The 12,483-nt window shown below is 43.4% G+C and overlaps 1 pseudogene; it reads left to right on the top strand.

Annotated features, from left to right (window-relative positions):
* Positions 1–2,110: 2,110 nt before the first annotated feature.
* On the top strand, positions 2,111–9,721 carry LOC125300468 (annotated as a pseudogene).
* The last annotated feature ends 2,762 nt before the right edge of the window (positions 9,722–12,483 follow it).

Raw genomic sequence — 12,483 nt, 5'->3', positions numbered from 1 at the left:
TTGTAGAAAAACAAAATGCCGTTCCAATTGTTAAGGAGCTGGGACCAGAACCTGAGGTCGGACCTGCTACCTTCGTCGACCTGGACTAGATCAGACAGCTTCTCGACGGAATGAGCCAGATTTAGGAGACGAGAAATAAATGAGCGGCCCTGAGGGATTATCCTCATGGCGAAATTTAGATGGCCTAGTAGCGAAAGAAGTTCGCGTTTAGAAACCGCACTAGAAGACACAAACGAAGCGGTAATGGCCCTTATTCTGAGGAGTTTCTCTTCTGGAAGAGAAGCTTGCATTTTGACGGAGTCCAGCATAATGCCTAGAAATTCGAGTGACGTAAGAGGACCCACGGTTTTCTCCTCAGAGAGCGGGACGCCTATGGTCCTGAAAGTTTGTCTAAGCGTGTCTAGCACGGAAGTCTTGGCGGACGGGAAGTCGATGAGCAAAAAATCATCGAGGAGATGGAGAACGAACGGTAATTTGTAAACGTTAAGCAGGATCCAACACAATGCTTCTGACAAGCAGTTGAAAATGTGTGGACTACTCCTACAGCCAAATGTCAGCCTAACCGCTGGCGGTAAAAATTTTGACTCCCACTTAACCCCGAAAAGGGGCCATTCAGAGGGATGAATGGGCATGACTTTGAAAGCGTCTGTGATATCGGCCTTCGAAAGCCATGCACCTTGGCCTGCTATCTTGATTAAGTGGGCAGCATTGTCGACAGAAGCATAGTAGAGGGAAAAGGGGTAAAGGGGGATACACTCATTAACGCTGGCTACGCGAGAAACAAACCTCCTACCCGGATCTTGAGCTGGGAGTGCTGAAGCGAGGTTGAAGGTATGTAGACCTGCTAGGGCGGAGGCTTTTGTAAGCGGTCCGCCCGCGGAGTGAGCGGGAGGGCGAAACGCCGCTGGCAAGAAGGAGGAAGTGGAGGGGAGCGGCGCGTGGGAAAACGCTGAGATGTTGAGAGAGGCTGCCGGTGTGGAAGTTGATGGTCTCTCGAAGGCTTCCATTCTTGCTTCGAGGCCTTTCACTGTCGATGTGAGAGACAGGATAGCTTCCACGATGGATTGATCGGACGCCGGCGAAGTTTGGATTTGGGAGGCCGAAGGCTGGGAGCGCGTCGGAGCTTTGTACGCCCTTTTTCCTGGCTGAGATGGAGGAGGCTTAGCCGGGCTTTCGGGCTTGCCTTTTCGGCTGAGCTGGGGCCTCCGGGAAGCGATATCCTCCTGGTCGGATATGGAGGGAGTACCCAGAATACTCAGGGCCATAGAGAGCAGGTCTTCTCTCGGAGTCCCGCTTTTGACGGGGATCCCTTGTTTCTCCAGTAGCTCCAGAATCTGCTCAGACGGATGGTTTAACCATGGGGAGTCCCGTGCAGGACGCCGAGAGCTCCGCCATTACTGGCGGCGTGGAACAGGGTCATCATCGCCGGAGTCAGACACTTGAAAGTCGAGCAAGTTGTAGGAGGACATAGTGAGCTGTGAAGCGGAATACGACTGACTATCGAAAGCCGATACCTGGAGACAGCAAACAGGTACGTGAGTGAAGAAGTTTTAAAGACGGCTGTACACCGCTGATTGGTTAGGAGTAATGAATGAATGAGGGACGTAGCATTGAGTCTTCCTGACAGAATTTAACGCTGACGCTTCCATTTACATCTTTGGAGGAATTGATACAATACAATTCATGCTGTGATATGTTTTTTTGTCTTTTTATTCAATACCTTTATAAAGTATAAAGAGATGGCACAGAGCAAAAAATAAGGCTGATCTTCCTCATATTAAAAACTATGTTTTGTTCTCTGTTGTGTAATGATGACACTGATTTCATCATCATCATCAGCCATTGTTTATGTAAGGGATAATGGACGACACGGCATCCCCTGAACCTAGAGGCCGACCATCTAAGGCCTGAACCGAGAAAGGAGATGGGCTCACCCCTGAGTTGCTTTGCCAAATTGACATCCATGAGATTCTTCTCTTCCCCTGGAATCCTAGCCTGACGAGCCAGACCCACATTAAAATGTAGGATCTGGGGACTCACCACTCACAGTGCTCAGTCCGAGGGGCAGGATAATCGGTTGTCTTTCAAATTCCCTCTGCACACAATAGGATAGCGCTACAACTCATGAGTCCCATGCGTTTTCCCACCAGCGGAGCTAGTTGGCTAATTCAAACTTTTGGCAATTTAAAAAAGCTTAACTCGTGTCACGCCGTTTGCCAACAGCAACATCCACCTTCTTTGTTTTACGAAGTTTTATGCTTGTATCACAAAGTGAACGATTGTTTCACTAATCTGCCGCACTACTGCCGGACCCCTTCCCACTCCAGTGTGACTGACTTCATTGCAGTGATCCCCCTAAGGATGGCTTAAAGTGCGAAACTGAATTGCATACTCTGCCACAGATCATCTGTCCTGCTTAAGGTGAAGGAGATGCTTTGCTGACTCACGTTGGTTGTTAGAATGCCCAAAGATAGTTTGGAGCTGGGTCATGAAATCGGCCTGGTGGCAGATTGGCAGATCCTTCTCCCAGACCGCCATAGCCCACTCCAAGGCTTTGCCTGACAGTAGGGTTGTTATATGGTATTCCAATATGGTGGAGTCCAAGCTAATATGTTAGCTTGGACTCTTCTGTAGGAAAGTCATGGGGCTGTGGGCTTCTATCAAACCACTGAGGTGACTGGAGATGGCGGTCAGAGCGAGGGACTGGAGCTACAAGGGCTGGTGTCGCCGGTGGGGGTGCTGTAGTAATCCTGGACACCGACTGGGAGAAAGTCTGGAAGGAGGCATTGAGCTTGTCCAAGGATTGCCAAAGCTTGACGATACGTCTTTGTTGTTCACTAAAAGCTACTCCCATTCTGCTTACAATGGTTTTCACATCCGTAGTCTCCGCTGTTCTCTCTTGTGGCTCAGTCCTGCTGTTATAATTCTGGTTGAGCACAATTGCAGGAGACCACAGGAGTAAGGTTTCAACAGGGTTTATTTCACAGCAAACTTAAACTTCAGCAACACAGGCTTAAATCAGGATATGTCCGCTTTCAACATTTAATTACTTAGACCCAATTATTCTCAATACAACCTCGCTCACCGGCGAAAGCGGCATGTGCCACACTCATGTCGGCGGCGGTCTCCACAACACTTTAAGAAGGCCATCAAGAATGAGCCACAGGTGATTCCCATGATCACCTGTCACAGGGTTTCTCAATGTGATTGGCATGAGCTTGGGGCATTTGTCGCTTTCTGGTTGCCTGGGGTTTTATAGGGCAATTTCTAGGGGTTTGATGGTTCTGGTGGCATCAGGCGACAGGCAATGTGAAGGATCACTAGTCTTAAACCTTGGGCTTATTTCACCACATTCTGTCCAAGGATCCTAAGGGGTAAGTTTGTTGTGATACTGTCTGATTTCTAACCATTGTATTGCCATATTCACATTTTGCTGAAAGAGTTTTGTACTTGCATAAATATTTTAGCCAGGTAACACTGTTGTTGCAGAGGTAAAGAATTGTTTGTTTTTAAAGCAAGAAATAGCAATCATTTACTTGTGGCAGCCGAATTCACTTGATTAATGAACCATCCAGTGAATGGTCAACAAGCTGCTGTTGATCAGTGGGCTCTTCGCACGAAAGGCTCTCATTGTGGCCACTTCGTTTCCAGTGGAGCGTTAACTGTGTTGTAACAACATCTTCTGTTATATCCTGCTCCTAACATCTTCACTCCGACACTGAATATCTTGTTTGCCCAATAATAAAAATTTTAACTCACATAAATCCTTCTTTATTGTAACATACTGATTATTTTGAGCCCATTGATCAGCAGCAACACATTTATGCTTTGAGTATTGCTGTAAAGAGTATATCAGCAGAGTGTCACCATTTGTAGATACTAATTACATTAACAATAGCAGCAGGTTCAAACGCACCTGGCTCCACTGGAAACAAACAAGCCGTACGTGCAAAAAGCCTATTAAAGGACTTAAAAGTGCTTTGTTTGTATGACAGGATTCCTCTCCAACGACGGCTGGCACGCCAAGCGTGTAGTTGTGATTGGAGCAGGTTGTTCCGGCCTGGCTTGCATCAAGTGTTTCCTGGACGAGGGGCTGGAGGCTGTGTGTTTCGAGAGCAGTGATGACATTGGAGGACTTTGGAGGTTCAAAGTACATAACAGGCAGAGGCGGACAGAGTACACAGCTTCATTACTTGAGTAAAAGTACAGATACCCTTTGCTAAATTTTACTCAAGTACAAGTAAAAGTACAACAGTCAGATGTCTACTTAAATAAAAGTACTAAAGTACTTGAGTATCAAGAGTACAAGAGTACATATTGCATTACTACTGCCACAGTGCTTACATTTATGTACAGAAACAACCTACATGGAGTTATAAAAACAATTTAATGTTAATACCTTGGAGAATGTAAAAGGAATTGAAAGTAAAATCAAGTCATTTTCATATTTTTACCATGTTGCCAGGGATGGGCAGTATTTCTAATACATGTATTTAAAATACGTATTTCAAATACAAAATACTATTTTGTAATGGAAACACTTGAAGCTAAAACTATCATTAACTTGTTCAGAAAATTAAAATAGAAGAAAATAGAAATAGAAAATTGAAATAATAGCGAGGTGGGGCCACAGGTTGGCACATTCCCGGGATGGACCTGCTGTGTCTTCATCCATTGATTTGTCCATGGTTTCGTCTCTTATCTAAATCTAACCATGGAGTTGATTTTGGCGGAAAGCTGAAGGTGATTGCTGATAGGCTGTCCCAATCAGTGGCGCCTGCACAATCCAATCACGTTTGAGAGGGAAACAACAAATTGAGGGTTTTCGAGATTTTTCTTTTTTCCTTTTTTTTAGAAGAAGTAACGGGTACTCACGGTTATGGATAGAAATGTAGTGGAGTAAAGAGTATAATATTTGCCTCTCAAATGTACTTGATTAAAGTCATGAGTACTCCCCAAAAATGATACTCGAGTAAAGTTAAGATCCCTCAAAACTGTACTCAAGTACTGTACTCCGTTACTGACCGATAACAGGATTCAGTAGCGGTTCTGGACCAATTTTACTGCATGGGCCAGTGGTTTGATCAGAGGGACACATTCAACTCAGGACAAAATCTTTAAGCGTTCAAAACGTTTAGTTCAGTTTCTTTGGAACATAAAGATTGCAGCACTCCCATGAAAACACCATAATCAGGTCACCGCACTCCCCGTCTACAATCCATAATAACTCATATTTTCACATCCCAGTGATCTCTAACTAAAACTGCATCATATATCCTAATATGTGGCATAGCACGGGAGCCCTCTGAAAAAAGGTGTCCCACCCCCACCACTGCAACAGAAAGGGCCAAACTATGTGGCTTTTCTCCTTCAAACCTGCTTACTGTCGCTAAACACAACAGGCAGTGGGAACTTTGCCAGCAAAGGGAGTGCAGAATTGTGCCATTGTGTACTTCATTCATGTGTAATTCATTATTCCCTCTTAAATTGATGACTCATAGATGTGTGTAGGCAATTGGTGAAGATGAATAGTGCTTTGATAGGGTTTTTACTTGTCAAAAGGCTACTCTGAAGATGGACCGATAAGCCATTACATAATTACTAAAAGTTATGATTCCCTACTTCCTCCTTCCTTTTGTACACAGGAGAGGCCAGAGCCAGGCAGAGCAAACATCTATCACTCTGTCATTGTCAACAGCTCCAAAGAGATGATGGCGTACAGCGACTTTCCTCCCCCCGCTGACTTTCCCAATAACATGCACCACTCTCAGGTCTTGCAGTACTTGCGGCTCTATGCCAAACACTTTGACCTACTGAAGCACATTCACTTCCAGGTTAGAGGACCAACCTGTACCATGCAAGCATCCAGTAAATCGCTAAATCAATATCAATAGATAAGGTTGCTTTGTTTAATGTAAAACCTGTTAATGTCTCTTTCTCACTTGGCTCTTGGTGCGTGTGTGTGTGTGTGTGTGTGTGCGAGTGTCTTTAGACCACAGTGTGCAGTGTGAGGCAGAGGTCTGACTTCTCATATTCAGGTCAGTGGGAGTTGATAACTAAGAAGCAGGACAGTCAGGTGGAGAGACACGTCTTTGATGCTGTGATGGTCTGTACAGGACATTTTACACAGCCACACCTACCTCTCCAGGACTTCAAAAGTATTTCATTCAGCCAGAGGTTGTGAGCTTCATAATAACTTACAGCTCGGAGTAGTTTCCAGAGGTGCCATGGGGGGGGGGTGTATATACGTTAACAAAACGTGATATAAACTAAACATATGCCTCCGGACCACCCTAGTATTTATGGGTGACTAAATTTATTTTTTTGAGGGCCCCTGCTTGTTTTGAGGGCCCCTGCCTGTCATTTTAAGACACCTGATTTGATTCAACTTCAGTGGGTCACTTGTCATACTTAGGAGTAATATTCCTCTTTACCCAGGCTGATACTGATCTGTGGGTTGAAATGCATATGGAGGTTTGCATGTGACATTTTTTAATTGGTATTCCAAAAACATTCCCACAACAAAACTCAATTACAACTTGTGCTTTCAAATGTACATATTTTGGTTTAGTTCAATACTAAGAAGAGCTGAAAAAATAATTAAAAAAAGAGTTCTGCTATTGTCATTCTAGGAATATCGACATTTCAGGGGAGACATTTCCATAGCTGGGAATACTGCAGTGCAGATGGAATGCAGGGGAAGACTGTCATGGTGATCGCTGTAGATGCCAGCAGAGTGGCAAAGCAAGTTAGTGGAATCAGTTATAAGTTATTAGATAAAGAATAAAAGGAGCAAAGCTTTATTCTTTGCAAGTAGTACTTATTGCTGCTCTAACAATGTTGTAGTCACATTGTACCTTGATTATACCTTCATTTTCTTACTGTTTCACTGTACAAGCCAATAAGGTAAAATTGTGTACCTGACAAGTTTCGGCTACCTTGCCTCTGTAGCCTTCATCAGAGGTGTCACGTGATGTTGGTGTGACGTCGTCTGAGCTGTGTTATATGGAGGGGGGGCCTCTGCTGTCTGGTGGTTTTTCATACAGCCGGGGGCCCGTGCAACAAGAATGAAAGCAACACAAGAAAATCTGAAATCTGCCATTTCAGACCACTTTAAGAGGGAAAACCATCTTATGAACTGGGACGCAGCCAAGGTCATCAGAACGGAAAGCAACAAATTCCATCGATGGATCAAAGAGGCGGTTGAAATCAGGAAGCGGGCCCCAAAGACTGTGAACCGGGATGAAGGAGCCTACCAGCTATCCCACACCTGGGACACAGTCCTGCAGGGCCGCCCCCGGCTGTATGAAAAACCACCAGACAGCAGAGGGCGCCCCCCCCGGAGCACCCCAGGGGACACGGCCATCCCACCACATCAGGTGGGATGGAAAACTCCATATAACACAGCTCAGACGACGTCACACCAACATCACGTGACACCTCTGATGAAGGCTACAGAGGCAAGGTAGCCGAAACTTGTCAGGTACACAATTTTACCTTATTGGCTTGTACAGAGAAACAGTAAGAATTAGTAATACAGTAAGCCTAATGAACCTCTTCAATATATTATACCTTCATTGTTGTAAGTGGCTTTTGATAAAAGCGTCAGTAAATGTAACTCCTACAAACTGCTCTGCGTGAACCCCTCAGGTGTACCTGAGCACCAGACATGGCGCGTGGATGGTGGGGCGCATCGGAGAGGGTGGGATGCCCGCTGATGTGGTGAGTGTAGTGACCGTCTGGCTGTGCTCTTGCACAGACTAATGCCAACTTGGACCACAAGGGCAGTGGAGAAGCAGCTCAATAAGCACTTTGACCACCATCTTTATGGGCTACAGCCCCCTCATGGGTATGAAGTGCAAAAGGCTGATTTTTGTATCATTTTGTTTTTGATTTTGCAGACTTTCATGTTTATAAAACAACACTGCAAATTGAGCTTTACCGGCTGTTTTATTATTTATAGACATGTACACATGACTACCTTGACATGACGTTTTTATTCGCCATGTTTTGTCTTTGTCTGTTTCCTTTCAGATTCTTTACTCAGATCCCAGTGGTGAATGATGATCTGCCTGGACGTATCATCTCTGGCCGTGTGATGATAAAGCCAAATGTGAAGGAGTTCATTGGCTAGTGTGATTTTTGAGGATGGAACAGTGGTTGATGAGGTGAGGCATTATTATTGAAACCACTTTTCATGTCCACAAAATGGTTAGAATACCTTGAAACATTGATATCCTTTTACATTTGTACCAGGTGGATGTGGTGGTGTTTGCTACAGGCTATAACTATGACTTCCCTTTCTTACCTGAAGACCTGAGGGTTAAAGATGGCTACCGCCTGTCTTTGTACAAACACATCTTTCCCCCGAGCCTGGAGAAACCCTCACTGGCTGTGGTAGGCTTCATCCATGGACTCAGAGCGATTATCCCCCTGGCTGAGATGCAGGCTCGCTGGGCCTCCCGAGTCTTCAAAGGTACAGGGAGAGAGTCAACTACATCAGTTGTTTTCAAAGTGGGGGCCGCGAGGAGGGGGCCGCAGCAAGTTGGAAGAAAAAAATTAAAGCAATAAATAAATAAATAAAATAAAAGTTGTTGTAGTATTGACAATGGGTTTAATAAGACATATTGCAAAAGGGGAGCCTTGGCCAGAATCTAGTGGTATTTTGTGGGGAGTTTGGGAACCCCTGAACGGAGCAGATACAGTTATAGAAATACACATTATGAATGTCAGGGGGAGCTGTGGAGCAAGAGGCAGCGCCAATACCACATCTTGTTCTAGGTGCCCTCTGGGACCAAGTCCAGGTTCAAGTCCAACCTGAGGTCATTTCCTGAACCCACTCCCCATCTCTCTTTCCCACTTATTTCCAGTTGTCTCTTCACCGTTTTGGTTGTTTTCCCCTCAGGCCTCACCAAGCTGCCCTCAGAAAGCATAATGCTTGAAGACATTCAAGGAACCACCAAGAGAATGCATCAGAGGTAGTGGAACAGTTCATTCTCTTTATTTTTATTTAAATAACACTGTATTATTATGTTACAGTCTGACTGAAAGTCTGACTTTTTTACCTGTTGCTTGCATGGCAGGTTTGCCTGTTCTGAACGCAATCCTTTACAAGTAGACTACATCCCCGACCTGGATGATGTTGCACATGAAGTGGGAGAAAAGCCACAGTTCTTTTCACTTTTTCTCCGAGACCCTGGTCTAGGTCTGAGGGTTCTGTTTGGGCCCTGCACTCCATACCAGTACCGCCTGTGTGGGCCGGGCCAGTGGGCGGGGGCCCGACAAGCAATCTACACGCAGTGGGAGAGGGTGATCCGTCCCTTTGGCACACGGAAACTACCAGAGATCCAGCCTGAGACGAAGCAACGCTCCCCTGTGTATCTCACATTTGCAAGTGTGAGCCTACTGGTTACTGTAATGTACATGAGAAATTGTTTACAGTTACATAAGTAACAGAGCAGTTTCAGGAAGCTCTCTTATAACTGCTACTTCAAATACTGAATTTTCCCCTCTTTGATTTCTTAACAGGGCCAAACATGATTTTAACATGTGAGTTTTAATCAAGATTTTAGCTACATAGATTTTATGGTGCAGATAATAATGACATATTAGTTTGCGGATATGTAAGAATAATGAAAACGTATAACAAAACTAACTTTTGTTGTGTGAGGTATGATATTGGAGTGATTATGTGTGATGAGACTATAAATAAAAGACGTACTGTAAAAGGTGTAAAAAAAACTCGATGCAAGGTTCACTGCACCCGTGTATATATATATGCTACTTTGATCCCGTCAATTTGGCGATGTTTACCGAATGTTAACCTGTTGAGTAGTGAATTTCCTGGTTCCTACTATTCTAGAATTTTACACAAACAATCAGTTTCAGAGTTTCTTTTTTATTATTTCTGATGGTAATTGTGGCATCATAGTGCGGACTTCTCGGTTTGCGAACATTCTAATCTCATATTTGTGACCATACTCCTTAACAGTAGCCTGACGAGCCAGACCCACCTCAAGATGTAGGGTCTGGGAACTTACCATTGGCACTGCTCAATCCAAGGGGCGGGATAAACGGTTGTCTTGCGCGGAACCGTCAGCGACTCTATACACAATGTGATTGGCCTGATTGAAGTTTCATTTTTCCAGCTCGCAAGCCAACAGAGAGATGCTAGACTACCCTGGCTGCAAATTACATTTGCTGCCGCTAGGGTGCGTCTAGGCTATCTCAACAGGTGACTGCAAGTCATATTTTCAGTCCTGAATGTAATACCATACAGGTCAAAACCGTATGACATTAAATATTTTCAGATTAGATACATGATCATGTCTTGTACATACCTGGTATATATTTTTATTTTACTGAACGAACTTTGTAGGCTACTTTCAGATTATTCGATTATTCCGTTCAGATTGCACTATTATGGAACACAATAATACTGTGCCCCTGAGAGATCAATGCTTTCCCTCAGTTTAGTCAGGTGCGGACTCTTCCTCAGAGAGATAACAATAGAACATTACTTCAAAACAAACTGCAATACAACTGGTTCAGAGCAAGTTATGCTGTGGAGAAACATCAAGGGCTGGGTGCTCTATATTAAGCCTAGCTCTTAACGTAGAACTTCAATGGAGATATCCATTGAACAAAGCCTTTAGTCTTGGATTAGGCTTAATCTACATACAAGCGCCGAGTATTTTGGTATGCGTCAGATGGATTTTGCCAACATTGACCATTGATCACTTTATTTTAAAGGTCACTTTCCAGATGATTATGACAAGTTGTGATATGTGACACCTTCAAATTACATCTACATTTGACTACAATGAGCAAAAATGTTTTGTTCTAATCCTTATCCTTGTAAACATTCCTGAAAGTGTTCTGTGTCTTAGAGTACTGGGAGACTGCAGGCTGAGTTTGAAGAAAACAGGAAATTTCAAAGAGACTTTACGAAAGGGTTCACAAGATATAAAACATTATTTCTCTCCATGTTGGCCATTTGAAAACTGAAGGAATAATACAACCAGTAGGATGAGATGCTTGAATTCAGAGTGGTTGTTAAATGTATGTCAGCCCTAGCTCCAGCATTTGCAGTCCATTGTAAGCTTTGTCAAGGTGAGTGATGCACCAGCTTTGGGAATGCTTAATTGGAAAAAGGTCACAAAGCATTTAATCAAAAACAGTTGCTCCCATTTAACTTGAATATCTCGGAAACAACATTTTGTAGAAGTTGTCTAGTACACATACACAAAAAAGCTTGCCTTGACATAACCAGTAACAGTGTTGCCAACTGTTCAGTTAAGCCATGACAACAAAATGAACAACTTAAAGAGTGCCTTGGATTGGAGACATTTGTCCTCCCCTTTTTTCGATTGACTTTTCCCCTTGAAACCAAAGAGCACCTGACTTAAGCAACATACCAGCATCTCATCTGGTTGGTACTGTTCGTATTCTATTTGCCACCTCATGGAACTCGACAGACAGTGTGGATAAGTTTTGACATTTCCCACCCTCCTCACGATTTTGAAGCCCATGCATAATATATTGGGTATAGGTAAATCAGGTATATGGCTAATACCTTTTGGGCTGTGCCATTTAGGGAAAACTGATTCAACCACCTAAACGATATATTTTCAGAAAGCATATACCCTCAAGATGAGATCAATCAGGTGTATGGCTACCTGTAGTAGTGCTCAACTAAGCTTCAGCTGTGAGTCCCAGATATTCATGATGCATGTTTGTGTTTTAGACACATACATTATAGCTATCAGAAAATAACAATTCAGTTGGCACCAATCGGCTCAAAATGGGCCTCTGGCTCATGGAGTAATACAATTGTTTTCATTTTCCCTAGTTTTACTCCCCTTGGAGAAAAAGACTATATAATAATCTTGCTATACAGAAAATAAAATGTACTTTAATTATTTTATTGACTTGAGAAAACTTTGTAATGCAAACGTTGTGTAGTCAACATAATGTAGTAGTGACAACATAGCCTAGGCTACTTATGTAAATTGTCATTTGTTTGACTCTGCCTGCTATAGCTTCATATAACCTCATATAACTTCAAAAGAATTTGAACTTTACCTTTCACCCCATGACCTTTAGTACCTAATCAGTGCATGCTTTGTATTAGTTTTATGAAGATCCTTTAATCTGGTTGGGAGATATCACGCCAATATTTCGAGTATGACCTCATGTGACCGTGACCTTGAACTTTGACCTCAAGACCTTGAATACCTAATCAGTTCATCAAGCCCTTATAATGAGTAAGTACAAGTTTGATAAAGATAAAGAGCTTGGGAGATATGAATATCATGATGTCATAACATATAATTTTGGCCCAGTATCCATGTATTGTGGTACAAAAGAAAGCCCTCTATTATTTTTCCGGCAAGGATTAACCGCAGTCACGCTATCCAGAGAAATATTCTCTCATCACCACTGTTTACCAATTTACAGCTCCCATTAACTTCCATTCAACAC

Source organism: Alosa alosa, chromosome 9 (assembly GCF_017589495.1).
Source record: "Alosa alosa isolate M-15738 ecotype Scorff River chromosome 9, AALO_Geno_1.1, whole genome shotgun sequence".
In the NCBI taxonomy this organism is placed as follows: Eukaryota; Metazoa; Chordata; class Actinopteri; order Clupeiformes; family Clupeidae; genus Alosa; species Alosa alosa.
Note: the sequence above shows the minus strand (reverse complement) of the source record. Positions and strands in the feature narration are given on the sequence as shown.